At 37.1% G+C, this 19,912-nt stretch overlaps 1 long non-coding RNA gene and 1 pseudogene across 1 annotated transcript; one reads left to right on the top strand and one right to left on the bottom strand.

The window, feature by feature from the left end:
• Positions 1-267: 267 nt before the first annotated feature.
• On the bottom strand, positions 268-5,554 carry LOC148919190 (uncharacterized; annotated as a pseudogene).
• Positions 5,555-13,531: 7,977 nt separating this feature from the next.
• Positions 13,532-17,591, top strand: LOC148919189 (uncharacterized). The gene is made up of 4 exons (XR_016124911.1): positions 13,532-13,737; positions 15,037-15,110; positions 15,906-16,237; positions 17,203-17,591. It is a non-coding gene; the product is annotated as an uncharacterized LOC148919189 (long non-coding RNA).
• Positions 17,592-19,912: the final 2,321 nt, after the last annotated feature.

The raw sequence follows: 19,912 nt of genomic DNA, 5'->3' as shown, positions 1-19,912 counted from the left end.
CACATTCTCAAATACATTTTTCTCTATGTGCATGACATCTAAATTGTGACGCACCAAAAGTGTTTTCCAGTAAGGCAATTGGAAAAATATTGAATGTTTTTTCCAATTATGATCTTTTCCAAACCCAAGTATTGTATGCTTTTTCCCATCCTTGCCATGTGTTATTTCTCTTAATTCACTAAGTTCGTTTATCACATCATCACCAGATGGTCTCTTGGGTGCAAGTCTTATTTCTCTTGTATTATCAAATTGGCTTCGTTAATTACGTCATACATGGTCAGACGGTAAAAATCTTCTATGACCCAAATAACATGTTTTAGACCCATGAGATAACAGACGATGCGAAGTATCAGATGCACAATATGGGCATGCCAATTTACCAGACGTACTCCAACCTGACATGTATGCATAGGCTGGATAATCATTGATAGTCCAAAGAAGTGCAGCTCTCATCTAAAAATTCTGCTTTGCATATATATCATACATTTCAACACCAATTTCCCACAATTTTTGCAATTCGTCTATCAATGGCCTCATGTATACATCAATGTCATGGCATGGACCCTTGGGTCCTGGAATAAGTAAAGTCATGAAAACATAAGGCTCCTTCATACACATCCACGGAGGAAGATTATATGGGTATATAAGAACCGGCAAAATACTATAATGCAAATTCATGTTCCCAAAAGGGTTAAATCCATCTGTTGTCAAACCAAGTCTTACATTTCGAGGTTCCATACCAAATGACTCATGAATTTGATTAAACGATTTCCAAGCCTCAGAATCTGCTGGATGCCTCAACACTCCATCTTTTACACGATCCTTAAAATGCCATCTCATATCTACAGCTGTCTTGGATGACATGAATAATCTTTGAAGTCTTGGTGTGAGTGGAAAATATCTAAGCACCTTCCATGGAACCTTTTACCTTTCTTTTTGCTACCCTTTCCTTGTTTCTTCCATCTCGAAAGCTTACATGTAGGACACTGCGTTGCATTCGCATGCTCCTTATAATAAATGATGCAATCATTATTGCATGCATCTATTTTATCATAATGAAGACCTAAATCTGAAACAATTTTCTTTGCACCGTTAGTGGTTGTAGGTAACTTCTCACAAAAAGGAAATGCATTTTTCAACAGTACCAATACCCTTGATATGCATAAGGTTCACAACAAAAGACAAATTAGAATATGATTCACAACCAGCGTACAATGGTTGTTCTGCCTCTTCTAATAATTTGTAAAACTTGTGCGCATCTCCATTTGGATCTTGTGGACAACCTTCTTCTATTAAACCATGCATATCATCATCTTGCTCCATACTGGCCACATCATGCCCATCATTGTCACTATCACTTTCATCACTTTTATCACTATCATCACTTTCATCAATATCCTCATCCTCACCCTCACCGTGCAAATACCATGTAGTATAATTTAGTTTAATTCCATTATAAAGAAGATGCTTGTGTACCTCATACCTCAGATGTCTATATCTATTACTGCATTTAGAGCAAGGACAGAAGATCTTAGAATCATCCGGCTTAACATGGTTGCATGCATAATTGAGAAAACTTTCAACTCCTACAAAATAATCTTCTGACGACCTCCCAGATTGCATCCAAGATAATTTCTCTGCATAAATAAGATCCAATTAATATTAATAGAACAAACAACCAAAAATCCAGATATTAAACCTTTATCATATTCATATTTGAAACATCTCCCAAAAGTTTGACTAGCATTTCTCTGCATGCCATATATTCTTTTAACAAAATATATTATTAGCTAGGGAAGAAAACTGATTTTTTTTAAAGAGAATTTGGTTATCATGTAGACCCAACAAGAAAGAAAGAACCAAACCAACGTGCCATGCATCCACCATTCACATAAAATTAAAGGAATCCAAAACAAAATTATGCTTGTATTGCAAAACCAAAGTAGCTAACATTGTCATGAAACTAAGTTGACAAACTAAGCTACAAATATAAATCCAGTGCCAGTGATTGAAAATCTTTAACAGGGTACTGACACTAGCACACTGACACTAGCACACATCTTAGACATCTTATAACACAAGTACATGAACATTAATGAGAATTATTCTCTGAAAGGTTGATGCTGTGATATGCTTTCTTAAATGACAATCAAGGAAGCAATAAGGAATGGGTGAGGTGCAGATTTGATTTGTCGGAAAATTCTTTTTAAACATGACATATTATGTAATTCTCTAAAACATCACCCAAAAGTCTCAGCAGCAGCAGAGACACAGATAAATACCAAAACAAAATAGACTAACAAAACAGAGTCTTAGATTTTCAAAGCAATAAATTAAATCACTGTCAGAGATCATAGTTTTGTACCAAGCTTTTCCTGCGGCCTTGATAGTAGATGTCTCCTCCTGTATAAAAAGAATTCAACACTTTAGCACTGGTGCCCAAGATCTTGCAACAGAGTAAACAAGAAGCAAAAGAATTTTAGGCAAGATGTAGAATTTTTGTACATGCTCAACTTAAATTGAGGATGGCATGTGTAACTGATGAAAACCAGTATTACATGAAGGAACCATTTCCTATATGAAGTACTACTCACATAAGATAAGAGTATGAAAAATCATAATATATTAGATGACCTCTTGAGTTGCAAGAACTAGACGTCTCACACAGGCAGCTTACTGACACTAGCACACATCTTAGACTTCTTATAACACAATTACATGAACATTAATGAGAGTTATTCTCTGAAGAGTTGATGCTGCTGATATGCTTTCTTAAATGACAATCAGGGAAGCATTAAGGAATGGGTGAGGTGCAGATTTGATTTGTCGGAAAATTCTTTTTAAACATGACATATTATGTAATTCTCTAAAACGTCACCCTAAAGTCTCAGCAGCAGCAGAGACACAGATAAATACCACAACAAAATAGACTAACAAAACAAAGTCTTAGATTTTCAAAGCAATAAATTAAATCACTGTCAGAGATCATAGTTTTGTACCAAGCTTTTCCTGCGGCCTTGATAGTAGAAGCCTCCTCCTGTATAAAAAGAAATTCAACACTTTAGCACTGGTGCACACATCTTAGACTTCTTATAACACAATTACATGAACATTACTGAGAGTTATTCTCTGAAGGGTTGATGCTGCTGATACCAAATTCTTAGTCACAGAAGTGCCAAAATAGAATAGTTCAGCTGTAAATTGAAGAAGAAGCCACAGGAATACTCCACCCTGCAAGTCAAAAAGGAAGAAGAAAATAAGCCTAAACCCAGAGGATATTTGAAGTGCATGCATAACAATTTTACAAGGGTCATATTAACAGAGTCATTTTATCAAACAGCTGGTGGGCGGGCTTTTTACATGGATTAGATTGGAAGAAACAATATTCCATACTAAAAAATCAGTCACGGAACCATCAAATACTAGACAGATATGCTTTTATATTAAAAAAGTAGATTGAATTCAAACTTTTACACACACCAGGAAGATCAAACGCTAAGCCACGGAGACCATTATGGAGAGGGTTTCAGTGTGTGAAATTATGGAGGTCTTTTTTTTCTTTTACTGTTTTGGCTGCTGTTGAAGTTAGGGTAAACTAAAACTAATATGGGTAAGTTTTGGGCGTATTCCACCCACCCCCAGCGGCTCTAGCTTCTATTTTTGTTTTTTTGTTTTTTTGTTTTTTTGTTTTTGTTTTTTTGTTTTTTGTTTTTTTGGGTGCTGACCAAATATGGAATAAATTTTGAAAGACAATAACTCATGTGTGGGCTGATGATAAAGCATGATTGGGTTTCCTCAATCCATAGTTAGAATTTTGTGTTGTTTTCTTTACCTAGTTTGAACGGGTGAAGCAAATTCGTGTATTTTCAAACTTTCAGGGGAGGTCACCAAATCCAAGAAAAATAATTGAATTCCTTAACATGGTGATATGGGAAACAAGACTACTGAATTTGGCCTAAAATGCAATACCATATCGAATTTGGATTCGAATTATCATATTTAACACATCAATGGTTTTTTCAGATTTTCAAATACTCTTGATCACATGTTCTTCCGATTGATAAAGATATCAAATTATCAAATAACATAAAAAAGTTTGATTTCCTTCATCATCACATCGAAAGAATTAAGTGAAATTATTAATGTAAATGAATTTAATTTGGATTACATTGGCCTAATTTGGATCAAGTGAAATTACTAATGTAAACGAATTTGGATTGTATTCGAATTTTGAAATAAAACTCTTTCGTACTATAAGACCATCAATTTTAGCTTGATCCTTCCTTTTGTTTTATCATTGAATATGTAACATAATGGAGTTGAAACGTACAACCGGGTATAGATAATATGATCAACACTAAAAAATATAGATGTCTTTATCAATCTCAAATAATTTAAGGAATTCAATTATTTAAGTACAAATAATACAGATTTGTCCGTTCCAACACTATTGATTTCATGAATTTGGATTCAATTGGCCTAATTCGAATTTGGATCGTAAACAAATTGGATTTGGATTACATTGGCCTAAAATGCAATGTACCATATCGAATTTGGATTCGAATTATCATATTCAACAAATCAATGGTTTTTTTAGATTTTCAAATACTCTTGATCACATGTTCTTCCGATTGATCAACATATTTAAAATTGATCAAGTTTAAAACGGGCTCTTTCGTACTATAAGACCATCAATTTTAGCTTGATCCTTCCTTTTGTTTTATCATTGAATATGTAACATAATGGAGTTGAAACGTACAGCCGGGAATAGATAACATGATCAACACTAAAAAATACAAATGTCTTTATCAATCTCAAATAATTTAAGGAATTCAATTATTTAAGTACAAATAATATTGATTTGTTACAGAAACTGTATATTTGACAAATAATAATCTCAAATGTGAATTTGGTTTCAAAGCCCTTTGTTTTATTTTAATTAATTAATTAAACAAAATATAAACAAATCAGCAATTAACTCTCGCTTGCCCAAAAAAAGTGGGGGAAGCCCAAATTAATTATTTGTTTGCCGCTCAAGCCTCTTTTTTAATTTAGGTTTTTTGCTAACCCTAATAGTTATCAGTTTTCAACAGCAGCCACAAAAGAGAAAAAAAATATCTTCCATATGTCTTCTTCATACGTCTTCTCCCTAAACCCTCTTCTCCTCAGCAATATCAAGGAAGCCATTGAGCCATGCAGGTAACCTACTACATTTTTGCTAATATCCATGTATTGTTATAGATATAGAAAACGTCAACTCATGCTTCACGTTGTACCGGCTCATGTAGAAGTTGGTATAGATCTTTAGCATCTTTAAAGGTTGTTATAGATATAGAAAAATGGGTATTGATATAGAAAAATGGGTATTGGGTATTAGCATACCTTTAGCAAATTGTTTGAACGGACAGCATGCAATTTCCTCTTAAATTGTTTGAACGGACAGCAATTTCCTCTTTCAAAAGAGGAAATTATCTATGGCAGCCTTTAGCATACCTTTAGCAAATTGTCTTCCAGAAAGATAGAAATCAATACCCATGTATGGTGATACTGACATGGGTACTCATGGAAATCAGTACCTATCTAGTTTGAACGGGTGAAGCAAATTGTTTTCTCTACCTACTTTTTCCTTTTTGGATGAATTTTTTTTTAAGTATTATTTCTGATTTATGTTTTTTTTAATTATGACATGGGTTCTTTTGTGATTATAAATTGCAGCCATGGCAAAAAAGAAAAAGAGCAATAATAGAGCATCACATGATCGTGAAATGCAAGAGACAAATCAAACATGTATGAGTTATTTGTGTCGTATTATCGATTAAATTCTTGTTTCTATTATTTTTTATAGTTGTATTTCTATTATATGAGTTTTAAATTTTTCAATTATGTTTTGTGTTTGTATTTCTCTTACAAATGTTAGCCGTGGCAAGAAATGGAAAGAGTCAAGATAGAGCATCAGGCACTGCACATCCTCAGTCATCTAGACTCTCCTTAGATTGCCATATTTCCAATGAGTCATCACATGATAACGAAATGCAAGAAACATGTATGATTTATTTTGAATTTTGAATTTTCTTTGGTGTATATATATATATATATATATTTCAATTATATGATTAGTTCTCAATTAATTTCCAATTTTTTGCTCTATTATAAATTGTAGCCAAGGCAAGAAAGAGAAAGAATCAGAATAAAGCATCCGACATTACACATCCTCAGTCATCTAGACCTTCTTTAGACCAACATGTGCCATCACATGATAATGAAATGGAAGACATGCCCCTTGAAACCGAACCATCAAATGAAGAAGGTAATTTTTTTTATTTATATATATATGAGGTTTAAACTGAACCTTCACATGATAATTTATATATATATATATATGATCCTATAGCTAGTTTTTTTTTACCTTGTACTTCAAATATATATATATATATTTTTATTAGGTTCAACTGTTGGAATAAAAAAAGGTAGAGGGAAGGCTAAGGGTAAAGATGGAAATGGCACTCCAATTGTAATACGTAGAGGAAGGTAATGTATAAGGCCTACAAAGTTAGCCATTTCTCGTGTAGATTCATTTTTATTTATTTATTTAAATTCGGTTTAAATTTTCAAGATTATAACCACTGGAGCTGTGCGAACTATAGGAGTGTTTTTTATCAGGCTATCGATGGAGCATGGCCAACATTTAAAACATTTTCATCAACTCAAATGGATTTACTGTATGATCGCTTTAACACAACAGGATATACACACACGTGCTCAAAAGAAGAGATGAGGGAGGCATTCGAACAACATATTAAATTACGATATTCCGATTGGATGTCCGCATTGAGAAATAGCGTTTTTAAGAAATACAAGACTACTAGTGATAGATACACTCATTGCCCATTAGAGATATCTCAAGATGTTTGGTCTAAACTGGTTGATCATTGGTTGCAGCCTACATGGCAGGTAAAAACTCAATTTAAAATAATATTGTTATGACTGGCTAGTGTGTGCTTTGTTTTATTTAGAGATGCCTTATATGGGTTCACTAAGTTGATATTAGGTTATGATTTACTTTTTTCATGTAGGATAAAAGTAAAAGAAACAAGTCTAATAGGGCGAAATCTACAGTTGTGCATACCACAGGTTCTGTTCCAATGGAAAAGTACAGAAAAGATGAGGTAAAAATATCCATTTGGTTGTTACTTTTTGTTGATTGTTCCTTTTGTGGTTATTTCCAAATTTGGTCATAACAAACTTCATTGTTTAAATCTTAATAGCTTGATCGAACTGGAATTGAACCGAGTCCAATTGATTGTTTCAAAAAGTTCCATGTAAGTAAGCCTAAGAATGGAGGAGAAGAAAGTTGGCCAAGTGAAAATACTAAAGAACTTTTTGTACGTTGCCCCTACTTTGTTTCTCTTTTTCTTTTTCTTTTTAAATTTTTTATTCACATGACATTTTTTTTATATCTATGTTTATATTTCTACTATTTCATTGAAGGAAAAAATGGAGAATAAAAAGGTTGCTGCAACGAAAGACGAGAATGAAGTAGATGATTGGGATATATACAAGGAGGTTATTGGTGGGCCAAGTCATGGTCGTATCCTTGGCTTAGGTGGTGGCTATAGTACAAAAGATGTGTATCCCTCAGATGACCAAGGTTGTAATATACGTATATGCTTAGAACGTGAAGAAGAGCATGAGAAATTAAAGGAGGAAGTGAAGGACTTGAAAAGTGTGCTGTATGAATTGAAAGATCTAGTTCAAAGTATGAGGGAAAACAACTCAAATACTTATGCACGCTCAAGACAATCTGCTTTAATGGTGAACTCTTTTCTTTCTCATTTCAATATTTTGCTCACTGTTAAATATTGTATTTGTTATTTTTATTCTCAAATGATTTATGTCTTATTAATTATTATCTTTTATTCGACAGGACAATGTAGAAAGTTGTTCAGATGCTCACCTCGAAGACGAGTAGTGCAACATCAATTGTATTTCGCTACAATATGTATTTTGATTTTCAAAGTTTTGATATATTTGCGGATTGCTTATATGTTTTAAGGATGATGGGGATTGTTTATGTTTTAACTATTTAGAATAATTTTAATTGAATGCATAAAATTTTAGTACAGTATGGTGTCGTATGATTTTTTTTTTATACAAATTTATAAATAAACTCAATCCTAGACATGTATTTATAAAAAAAAACTCAAGCACTATTTAAACATAGAAACACACCCAAAATCAACCCCAAAGTCAACTTTTTGGGTGTGTTTATAAATGGGTTTTGAGTATGTGTAATAATGGGTTTTGGGTGTGTTTATAAAGTAGTTTGGGTGTTGGGTTTTTTTATAATTTCAACCTCTATTTTGGGTGTTTTAGTGAAACTCCCTTTTTTTATTATTATTACCAATTAAATACGAATGATTAGAAAACTATTTCTAGCAAATATTATAATTCAAATTTCTTTTTATTAATTTTTTTTATAAAATAATTACATTTTTCAACCGCATTTCCCTCTCGGTAATGCATATTTCCAACAAACATTTTATCATCGGAAATAGTTTCCGACAATAATTGCCTATTTCCGACAAAATTCCCCACGACATAATCGGGTCGAAACAATTATATTTCCGACCACTTGTTGGTCGAAAATATTTTCGGACAGGATTAATCTATTTGCGACAAACTTTGCGACGAATAAATATGGTTGGAAATATATATTTCGATGTAACTTGCCCATCGAAAATATATTTTTATACTCTTTTTCGACTAGCTATTATATATTTTCTACAAACTCTTTTGGTCGGTAATGATAATTGCGATGAAATCTAGCCCTCACAAATAATATATCATTGTCGGAAAAAGTATTTTTGACGACACTCATTGGTTGAAAATATGAATTCACAAAAACAAAAATCACGATAAAAGAACTATTTCCGACAATCAAATAAGTAATTACAACCACATGTACGGTCGGAAATAAATATGTAGGGTCGTTTTAAAAATCCATTTCCGATAGAAATTTAAGCAATAGCTACGAAGCATGGGCATCGGAAATACATTATTTCCGATGGAATGGTTGGAAATGAAGTATTTGCAACCGAGCTTTTAGCGACGACTGCCGACGAACTTTTGCCGTCGAAAAAAGATATTTGCGACGGCAAAAGGCCTTTTGCAACGACAAAATGCCTTCGCAAAAGGGCTTCTGTTTTGTAGTGTTGGGGCATGGTTCTTGAACCAACAAAAAAGGGTTATCATCATTCATCTCTTACAAAACCCAAGTCCATTCGCTAGAATCAAAAAGCCCTTACAATGTCAGAGAAAAACTTGTTTGCAGGGAACTTGAAGTTCAATACATTTGTTCTATGGATCAACTTGTAGATTTGTTTACAAAAGGATTGTCTATAGCTCAATTTCAACTTCTGATCAACAATCTTCCTGTTGTCTCACGACCACTCAGGTTGGGGGATGCTCATAAACAATCACAACCAAGTCAAATGTGAAGTATGTCTTTGATAGTATTTGTTAAACTTGTTTGAAACTGTGTGGCTGTGTGTATCATATTTTGGTTATGTGCATACCTCTTGGTTGGCTCCTGTTTTGATACAACTATTTTGTATATTAAATTGTTGCATCTGTTATTATTTTTCATGTTAAATATTCATGACTTTGATTGAGGGTTATACACACATTCATGGAAGCATGTGATGATCAATAGAATTTCTCAAGAGTACTGAGGATAAATTTCAAGATAGAAAACAATAACATAGTGGCAATGAGCATAAATGGCTCTCCTTGTGCTGCCTTATTTGCCTTGCTACATCAGCATTTTTATGCTCCAAAGGAAAAGGCAAATGGGTAGGCAAAATATGCATACTATCTCCAACAAGGCAATATTGCCTACTTCAAAGTAAAGAGGTATATTGGGCCCCACTTATTTTTTTATATAATAAAATATCATCTTCACTCTCACCTACTTTCTATAAAATATATTAGTAAATGTAAAATATAAAAGTAAATAAAATAATAATAGTTTGTACACTTGCATTGCCTATTCCCTTGGAGTGACCAACTTTTTTCAGGAGACAAATGGGTAGGCAATGTAGGGTTTTTCTTCCCAGCGTACTACTACGGGCCTGATTGCCGTAAAGGGCAAAATGGAAGAAATTGCCCCTTGAGCCTGAGTTCGAAAATTAAGCCCCAAAATACCTCGAAAAGGCAGTAGAGCCTTAGGAAGTATTTTGGTTATCTTCACCAACGAGAATAATGGTAACTTGCAGATAGTTTTGGCATGCTTACAGATAGTCTTTTCAGCTCAGCATGAGTGGCATGTGGCATGGGAGCAAAATCAACATGGGTTTAGCACTAAGAGAGAAATTAGGCTTGGTTTATGAGAAAAGAAAGTGTTTAAGTAAGGAATGAGGTGTTTTATGAGGAATTCGACTAGGGAAAGAGGAAAAAGAAAGGCAGAGTTCTTGCTGGTGCCAGAAAAACAAATTGGAGAAGAAGATGAGCGATTACAGTGCACGGTTTTGCAAGATAGAGAGAAAAGCTTGCTCTCTGCAGGTTGTGAGTTGTTCTTGTTGGGTAGGGGAAGGCTCAATTTATAGCTGCCGGAAATCACCAATTTTCAAGAAACCCTAATGGCTTCTACTTACTTTGGCTAAGCTTTTTCCTTTCTCCTCCCCTTCTCTGACTTCCCTTTCTTGGCAAAGGTCGCCTGCTATTTTCATGAATTGTGGGATTTGGGGCTCAACATCCTCCTTTCCCATGCGGCTGCAATGGGAGCTTCCACTCTTGGTTTGTGTTCTTTCTTCTTTTCTTTCCTCTTCCTTGGCTGAATCTGACGAAGGAAAAGAGGTGAAAATACATCTTGGTCCAAGGATGCTTCGACGATGCGGGATGGTATTCATCGGTTCTTTGGATGTCTCGGCTTGAGGGCTGGTTTCAGCACTTTGCTTAAGGAGTCTGCCATCTGCTCTTCACGTGTCCTCTGCTTTCTCCAAAAGCTGAGGTTTTTTGTGGGCTATTTTAGGATTTTTATATGGGCCAAGGTGATTTCCTAAGCAAAAGGGCTTTTACTAAACATTGGGCTTCTTAGTTTGGACTTTATTTTGGTTGGGTTGTTTTGCTTGGGTATTGGGCTACTTTTCTTTCTTGTGCTTACCCACATGTTTGGGCCTAAGAAACGGGCTTGAGTCTCGAGGCTCCCAAGCAACCCGAGACTTTCCATTTCTCGGTCCATCAATGGGTCTCATGTTGATTTATCACCATCCATACCACAACCCACTCAAGCAAGCCCCGGGTATTTGAGTGGCTTGGGGCCCACTTAAGCTTGTGTCGTGATTAGGTGCGGAATGATAATTCCTTGCTTAGCGTGGCGTGTCGTTTGGCTTGGGCATGTGTGCAGCGCGCATATGATGAACTTCGCATGCCCAAATCGGGTTTCTTCTTGGTAAAGCATCACATTGGGCGAGAATTTATTTGGGCGAACCGTAAATATTTTGGGCCTCAACATTAGCCCCCTTGATTATTGGGGCCATGAATGTGTATTGAAATGGTCCGAATAATCAATTTTCAACCCAAAATAAATTACCATGGCATGGCATGGCATGGGTTTAAGACAACTCAAGGATAACAGTTAAGAGTCTCAAAATTACAGACGGTCTTTTAAGGGAAGGTTGGAGGGTCACAATGGTCCCACTTAAACCCAATCATTCTTAAACACCGAGGGTGTTGCCTTGAAGAACTTTCCTAGACAACTGTAATTTTGAAGGTCACTTACTAGAGTTACCAAGAGTTGACCTTATTTTGTGGCATGATATAGAAGAAAATGCTTGGTGGATTAGCTCAAGATAACTACTTAGCTCGCATGATTTATTTGCTTGAGTGACTAGAGAGGCTTGATTTTGCATGATTGTGGTTTGCAAGAGTTGCATTGACTTGTGTATCTAATATTAGTTATGTATGCTTGATTTTGGCTTGCATGCTTGGATGCTTGGTTTTGGCTAAGGTAGCATGGTTTAATATGGCTTTTGGGACATTTAGCATGGTGGATGTCATTTGACAGTAGCCGGACGTGCTAGTGGATAGTGGGGATCCAATCTTAGAGTTGCGGATGCAATAAGCTTGGATTCACCATTGTGTTTGACTTTACAGTACCAGCCTCCGAACACTTTGAATTTAGAGGACAATGTAAGAAGGTTTATTACATTAAACCTACTAAAGTGATCTTCTAATCAACTTAGGATTACAAAGACTTATTGTTTATTAGGAACTCAAAACCTATCTCGATTAGGCAAGCCTCAAACAGTGTTCAATAAGGATAATGAAGGCTTAAGGGTTCCTAGTTCTACAAGGATTGGAATGGATTAATCCTATAGCATGAAGGATATCTCTAAGTGTTTCTTGATGGGCAAGACACTTAGAGAGATGCATATAAATAGAAGGCTCCCTCCTAGATCCGAATAACACAACACAGGCTAAACAGAAATTCACCCATCGAGTTATAGGCTGTAAGGATCGGATTCTCGGAGAAGAACTTCTATACCTTGCACTGCCAATCTATTCCAGCATCATCCAATCTTTTGATGCCTTGGAAGAAGATCAGCGGCCGGAAGAAATGCAGATGATCACGAATCGGCTCCAGATCAGCGAGGCGGCTCCAGATTTACAGCTCGGGAGATCACAGAGACCTAAAAGGCCAGCCTTGTCAAATGACTACTTTGTTTACCTTGCACTTTGCCAATCTATTCCAAAGATCATCCAATCTGCGCCACCATGTCGACTTCAGGTTAGTGTTAAACATGTTATGGCTTTAAGGAATTAACAGACAGAACTTCAATGAAGGTGATATCGTGCGACATGATGGCTAAATATTGGAAGAATGCTTGAAATAGGGCATGTGCTGGAAGGATATTTGGAATATAACAAGTGCTGGAAGGATATTTGGAATAGGATAGGTGCTGGAAACGGCTTTGTTTGGCATGGAATAGGTGCTGGAAAAAATGTGACTTGGCTTGGCATGATTAGCTTGGACTTGGATAATCTAATGGTTGAGTTGAATCAAGATATAGCTTGATCTGGCATGAGGGTTCACTCTTCCGGTAGCATGAATATTGGTGTTTTGGAAAAACGATACCCCTTTGTTGCAATGAGGACAATGATAGCATGACTTCTTCTATGTGCTTCCACAGCTTCGAACTGCCAAGTTCTAACATTGCCATTTTTATGATGACTGTATTGCTTGAAAAGCTTGATATTGTGATATTTGGTTTGGTTTGCTTGAAATGATTGCATCTAAGTGAAATGCTTGAGTTGCATGGTTTGCGTGGATTGATTCACAAATGCTTGTATTGATGGGTGGAAGAAGAGATCTGAGTTTGAGAGAGCATAAGAGAGCTGGGCACGTTGTCTCCTTGCTGGCTTGGCCCCCAAAATTTTGTTGCCCCTTCCTTGAATTTTTCATTATTTGCAAATGTCTACCCTTTTTCCTTTCATTTGGCATGGCATGCTTTATTTTATGATTTTCTCTCATTCTCCTCTTTCTTCTTCTTCACGACCCAAACCCGTGGGTATTGTGCATCAGTACATAAGTCATATTTCGGAAGCTCGGATCAGAAAACTTCCTTGATCAAAGTTGTTCATCTGCTCGAGTACTATAGCCAGTAAAATTTGCAGAATTTTTTGAATTTTTCTGATACCTCAAAGCTGGTTTGTAACTTCTGAATTCATCCATGGCTGGTGAGTTTTTGCAGATTTTTCTTCTGCATGTGTCTTTAACTTATGATACTCGTATGATTGCGCTTGCTTCACAAAATTTGCTTGAAATTATGTTGTCTATAACATATCCAAAATTGAGGATCATCCACCCATTCTAGTGCTCTCTACCTCCATTTTTCTAAAGCATGTTCATGAGTTGATGTTGATGCCTTTGTTGCATGCTTGTCTTCTATGCTTGAATGCTTGAGTTCCTCTGTATTTCCCAGAATTTGTGAACTAGAAATCGAATTCTAAGGTTGAGCTTTTGATTTAGGATTCTAGCTTGGTGATAAACAAGAGTTATACAAGCTCACTTGGGTATGCATGCCAAGTGCTTGTCAAAATATCTCAAAGTAGCTTGCTGGCTGTTTTTTGAACTTTTGAAATGTTTCTTTTCGAATCTGAGTTGGAGCTTTTGAGACATAAAAATGGACTTCTCAATGGTTATGTTGGAATTGGTCTTGCATCACTTGAAGAAAAAATGAATTTTCGGTGGAATTTCAAAGTAAGGGTTAAGGTGCTGGAGCTGTACAGTTTCTGCTGCATGTGCTGTTTTAGAAATCTGTTTGACATGCTTCCCTAGCTCGAAATGCAACGAAATTTTGGGAAAATGAAGCTTGATATGTCTAGTTCTAATCTGGAAAGTTTGGGATTTTTGGTTGTAAGCTTGATTTATAGTGATTTTCTAAAGGTGGGATATTCTAGCTAGGATGGTTGGAAAGCTTGTGTATAAGTTTTGCTTGGCATGTTGCTTTTGCTTGGGAATTTAGCATGTCTTTTCTGTTGGCATTGAGTGCCGATCTGAATATTGCTAAAGCATGTTCTTGAGCAATATTGTCGTGAGAGCATGAAGTGGATTGGTATTGTTGTAAGAGCATGAATTCTTCAATTTGCTTTCAGACGCCCGAATTGCTTGAAATGCTTGAATGAAATGAAATTTCTTGGCATGTGAATTGGTATCACACCTTGTGAATTTTGTCAAATGCTTAATAGATGAGTTTGCTTGCACTTTGAGAAAATTATGCTTCCGGCACATCCGTTTGTGTATGAGTACCTTTCCGGAGTCTGATTTTGGCTAACATATTCTCTTGTTTTAAAAGCTCGAAAGCATGATAAAGCATGAGAAGTCTAATTTGATAGCATGAAAGTGAGTCTTGGTCTCTTGCAACTTGTCTTTGGAAAACATTATGCTTTAATAGCAATTCTACTTCCGGCACCCCCTTTTTGTTTACTAGTTCCTTCCACTGATCTGACCAACGTACTCCCTTATTTCTTTTTCAGGCTTGATTGAGAGATTCCACAGCATGAGAAATGCCATCTTCTTACTAATTTGCAAGGAATTTGGTAGCATGAAGGTGAGTTTTGGCTGCTTGCACCTTGACTTGCGATATGAAGGCTTTTGGAAGATTTGAAACTGGCAGAATGTTTGAAATTAGGCATGTACTGGAAGGATGTTTGAAATAGGGTAGATGATAAAAATTCTTTGCTTATGGAGTAGGTGCTAGAAGAATGTAACTTGGCTTGTTTCAAAAAGGGGAAATAGAAAACTGTTTCTCACCATAATGCAAGATTATCTAGGCTTGTTGTAATCAAAGAGATGATTTATACTGTGTGGCAAAAAAAGGTAGATGAGTTTGCTTGTTTGGATGGCATGGTGTACTTCCTTGAATTTGCTTGGCATGAAGCCCTCAAGTCAGCTTGTTGAGGTCAGCAATTGGTTGCAGAGTTGGGTTATATTCTCTTTGGCTTACTCAGGGTCGAGAAACAAAGTAGAGGCCTGCTTGTAAATATATATATATATATATATATTTTTGCAACTTGCTTCAAAGAAGATCTTTGGAAGAAGTAGACTGAAGATGAGAAGGAATAGGCTAAGCGAGTTGCTGGAAGAGATTCATACAGCTTGTTTTCCTCCAGATAAGTAACAAACAGTTTGCTTTCCTCCAAGAGGAAAACTGAAATTTACAACAGCTTCAGGATTCTTGTCTCTTTCTTTTGCTTGGCATGAAGCCCCCAAGTCATTTTTGCATGTGCTCTTTGCTATGATGGATTCTCTTAAGCCCCCATAAGCCTTTCGCAAGATGTTTTGTCTGAAAAGCTTTAAATTTTGCTGTAGTGCAATTGCATGAATAAAGCTTGTGATTTTTCAGGAGTTGTCGTATGGCCATGAAAAGAAGTTCTTGCAAGTATTGGTTGCCGAAGTATCCATCTTCAGAAAGACCAATTCTTAAGTATGCCTGAAAATAATGATGGTGCCAAAGTCTGCGCAGAAAAACATGGGGATAATTGCAATGATGGGTCAGCTGGTTGCATAAATAATGAGATCAACAATGGTGATGAAGGAGATGGTAACGTGAAATAGAAGATACGATATTCTTTTAGCACCAACTACCCTTCTCCCGGCACCTACTGCCCTTCTTCCAGCACCAACCTCCCTTCTTTCTTGGTGCATTTGAGGTCGTCCTTTGAGGTGATTGACAAGGTATGCCCTTTCCTTTTGCAATTTCTTGAATCTATCGAGGGGCTTGTTGGGCTCTTCATGCCCATGGGCTTTGCTCGTTCACTGGAATCTCAGGTCCTTCTTTTTAACTCTGTAGGAATAGATATAGACTGATATCTTGGCCTAGGCTTGTTTTTCGCATGCTTGAATAAATTTGGACTTTTCTCCCATGTTGTGGAAATAGAAATTGATAGAGTGCATGCTCTGCAATGCTTGAATCCTTTTGCATTTTGAGGAAGAATTTGCTTGTCATGGGAATTGCTTGAAAATTTCGCTTGCCATGGATAAATTGTATGTTGCTTGGGTATTTGCTTAAGTGTTTCCTTTGGCCTGAGTTTGACTTGCCCTGCTTGGCGTATATTTTGCGTGTGCTGCGTTCTTGACCCACTTTTTGTTGTTAAACTATATGCATCACGAGCGCATGCTTGTAATCGTATGATTAATGCATAGGATTAGAGGCTATTGAAAGCTTTGAGCAAAGCACCATTGGTTTCTTTTTATTTTTATTTTTTATGAGCTCAGAATTTGGTCATGGGTAACTGTTTATTTTTTTGGCTTTATAAGGATAGACATAAACATGTATATGATGGGTCTGCAAGGATGTGTAACTCGTAGGTATTTCGTTTTTGTGAAAAAGGTTACTATGAGGTAAATAGTGCTCAGTTTGTAGCACTTGCTTTGTGAAAATGGGTCTGCTGGAATGATTGATTGAGCATGGAATGGGAAATTTGCTCATCATGAGCTCGAGTAATAGATTGCATGATGCTTCAAAAATATTTTTTTGTTTATGCATTTCGCTTGGCATGAGATAGTTTGCTTTGCTTGGCTTGGCTTGTAAAGTTCATAGGGCTTGCATGCTAGTGTGGAGATTGCTTGGCTTTAACACAGAGAACTAGCTTTATGCTTTGCCGTTTTTTCAGCGTATTCTTTGTTGGCAATTCTTGCAGGGATTCATCGCTTGTCAAGACCTGCCATGGCATTCACTAACCCGTTGTCAATTATTAGTGGCTACCTTTATTCAACGGATGATCAATTGAAGAGGGGAAGGCCCCCTCCATTTCTCAAGAATGCTTGTGAAGATGTTGCAGTAGGCGAAGAGCCAGTGTTGTCTTCTGCGTTTGTATCATTATGGTTCGGGAAATTCCTCCTCTGTGACTTTTCCCAAGATTGTCTGCATGCGCAGGTGTTCCCCTTGGCTTTAGCAATAGCGCATGACGGCATGATTCCCATAGCCCCTATGTTCTTGGGACATCCGATGCAGGGGTAGACAATGCCCTGCTCCTTCTAGCAGTGCTGCCTCATACTCATTCTTTTCTCGGAACATCCAACATAGCTGCCGCATCGCCTGCACCTTCAGAAGGTCGCCTCCTACTCATTCTCTTCTCGGAACATGCGACATAGCTGCGGTGCTGCCTTGCATCTTCCAGCGTCGCATTCTACTTCTCCTCTTCTCGGAACATCCAACATAGCTGCCGCACGCCTGCACCTTCCGATCTTGCCTCCTACTCATCCTCTTCTCGAACATGCGACATAGCTGCCACCGCCTCGCACCTTCCAACGTGCTGCATTCTACTTCTCCTCTTCTGGAACATCCAACATAGCTGCGCCGCCCTGCACCTTCCTGCCCTACTCATCCTCTTCTCGGAACATGCGACATAGCCGCGCTGCCTTGCATCTTCCAGTCGCCTCCTTTTATTTCGCAGGTTGTTTTCTTTGGCTTGGGGTCAGTTGGCTTGGTGCACAGCTTCCATCTTTCTTGATACCATAGGATGTACTAATCTCCAGCATGTGTAACCTTGTTTTTGCGATGGCTGTGTACTTTTCAGATAATCTAATGACTATGTCATTATGACTTTTTAATGTACTACTGAACCACTGGAACTTGCATTAATTTCTGAATGCTTGAGGCATGTTGTAATTCGTACATCTTATATATATATTGCTTGGTTGGGAGAACTTGCTCTTGTGAACTTCTTGAAATTTTCTGATGAGTTGGCAAGCCTTAAAAACAAGGTATATGCTGCCCAAAATTTTGACAGGACCTTTAAGCTAAATCTTCGATGCATTGCTCTTTAAAACTTTTGCAAGGCTCGTCTACTCATTTGGCCTAAAATGCACCCTCTTTCCGTGCCTTAAAAATGGTCATGCCACTGTATGCATGATTTCCACGAAGGCTCCTGTAAGAATTGCCGGATGTTGTGAATTTTTTTGAGCATTCCGATTGGGAGTCAACGGTTTTGTTATTCCAGCGCCTCAAAATACACTTTTACTGCTCGTTTCTTTGTAATAGCTTGACTTTGCATACCCCACATCATTTTGCTTAGGCTTGATGCTTGTTGATGGTTCGGGACCCCATCCAAGTGACTTTGCTTGGCATGGTTACTGCTAAAAGGCTTAGCTTTTAAAAGGGAAGTTTGCTTGTCTATTTTCTTTTTCTTTTCAAAGAACACGTTTTGCAAAACAGAAGAAGACAAAAGTAAGGAAAGAATTCTAGAGGCTTTTTTCTTTTTCCAAAATACTCCATTCTCCTTGCAAATATCGTTTTATGCCTTGGCATGCAATAATGGTGGTGCATTCTACCAAAGTTGTGAAAACATATGGTGAAAACACAAAAGGAGTTCATCTTTGAAATAAATTTGAAAAGCCAAAAACAAAAGGATAGGTGCAAAAGCAACTCAGTAGTAAGGCTTTGAGCCATTTTGCATTGATAAGTACCCCCATCAAATTAAGCCCCCAAGTATGAAAGGGCCCAAGGTTGTGCATGACTTGCAATAGCACGAAAGCTTGCGGCTTAGGTTGGCATGTATTTGGCATGTGTTGTACTAGGATGTCATGCTCTGTAGAGATATTTAACAGAGCCACAGTTGCTGCTTTGCTTGCCTACAGCTCATAACCAAACTAATCAAAGAGTGATTTGCAGCTCCTAACCCATTGTACTTTCTTCAACCTCTGTGAAGTTATGAGAGGTTACAATAGCTGCTTCTTGATAATCTTGATGACCAAATGAAGCCTCCGAGTGGCTTTCTTCCAGCATGTCCAACGTGAATACTTCACTGCTGGAACCATTCTCCCATCAATTAGCAAGTAGCCATGGGGTGTTATAGCTTGCAGATTTTGAATATTTGCTCAAGTTGGCCTTCCTCATATTTCCACAAGGTTCCCACATAGCCTCCGGTTTCTTTGGGTCATTCTTCCACAGGTGGCACAATACGTCGTCGTCGAGCAAGTCATCAAAGCACGTAATGACAGTAGCCATCTACTTTCCCCTTCGTTTTGGCAAGGGGTCCTTGTCAATAGCTTGCCTCTTAGAGTTTTGTCATGTATCTCGGCGTGTAAGAACTTCCTTAGAGTATGGCAAGCAGTGGTGGATGTTGCAGGTGAAGAATGGATGAATATAGGAAAATACGCTTCCAAAGACCCCTTTTCTTGAAAGCTTGACATCGCTTCAAAAATTCTGATTGCTCGGTAAAATAAACTCCATCTTGACAGCATTTAGGTTCTTCCAGTAGTATCATAGCACTACCTTCGCAATATTTTCCTTTCATTTGCCATGAATTGAGATGTTTTCCTTCTTGAGTAAAGCATAGTGCTTGGATTTCTTGACTAAGGCTCGGGGCTTGATGATGCTTGATTATGGAATTGTGGCAATTGAGACAT

This window comes from Prunus mume, linkage group LG3 (assembly GCF_029339155.1).
Source record: "Prunus mume cultivar Tortuosa linkage group LG3, ASM2933915v1, whole genome shotgun sequence".
NCBI lineage: Eukaryota > Viridiplantae > Streptophyta > Magnoliopsida > Rosales > Rosaceae > Prunus > Prunus mume.
The sequence above is the reverse complement of the archived record's forward strand: the minus strand, read 5'-3'. Positions and strand labels throughout refer to the sequence as shown.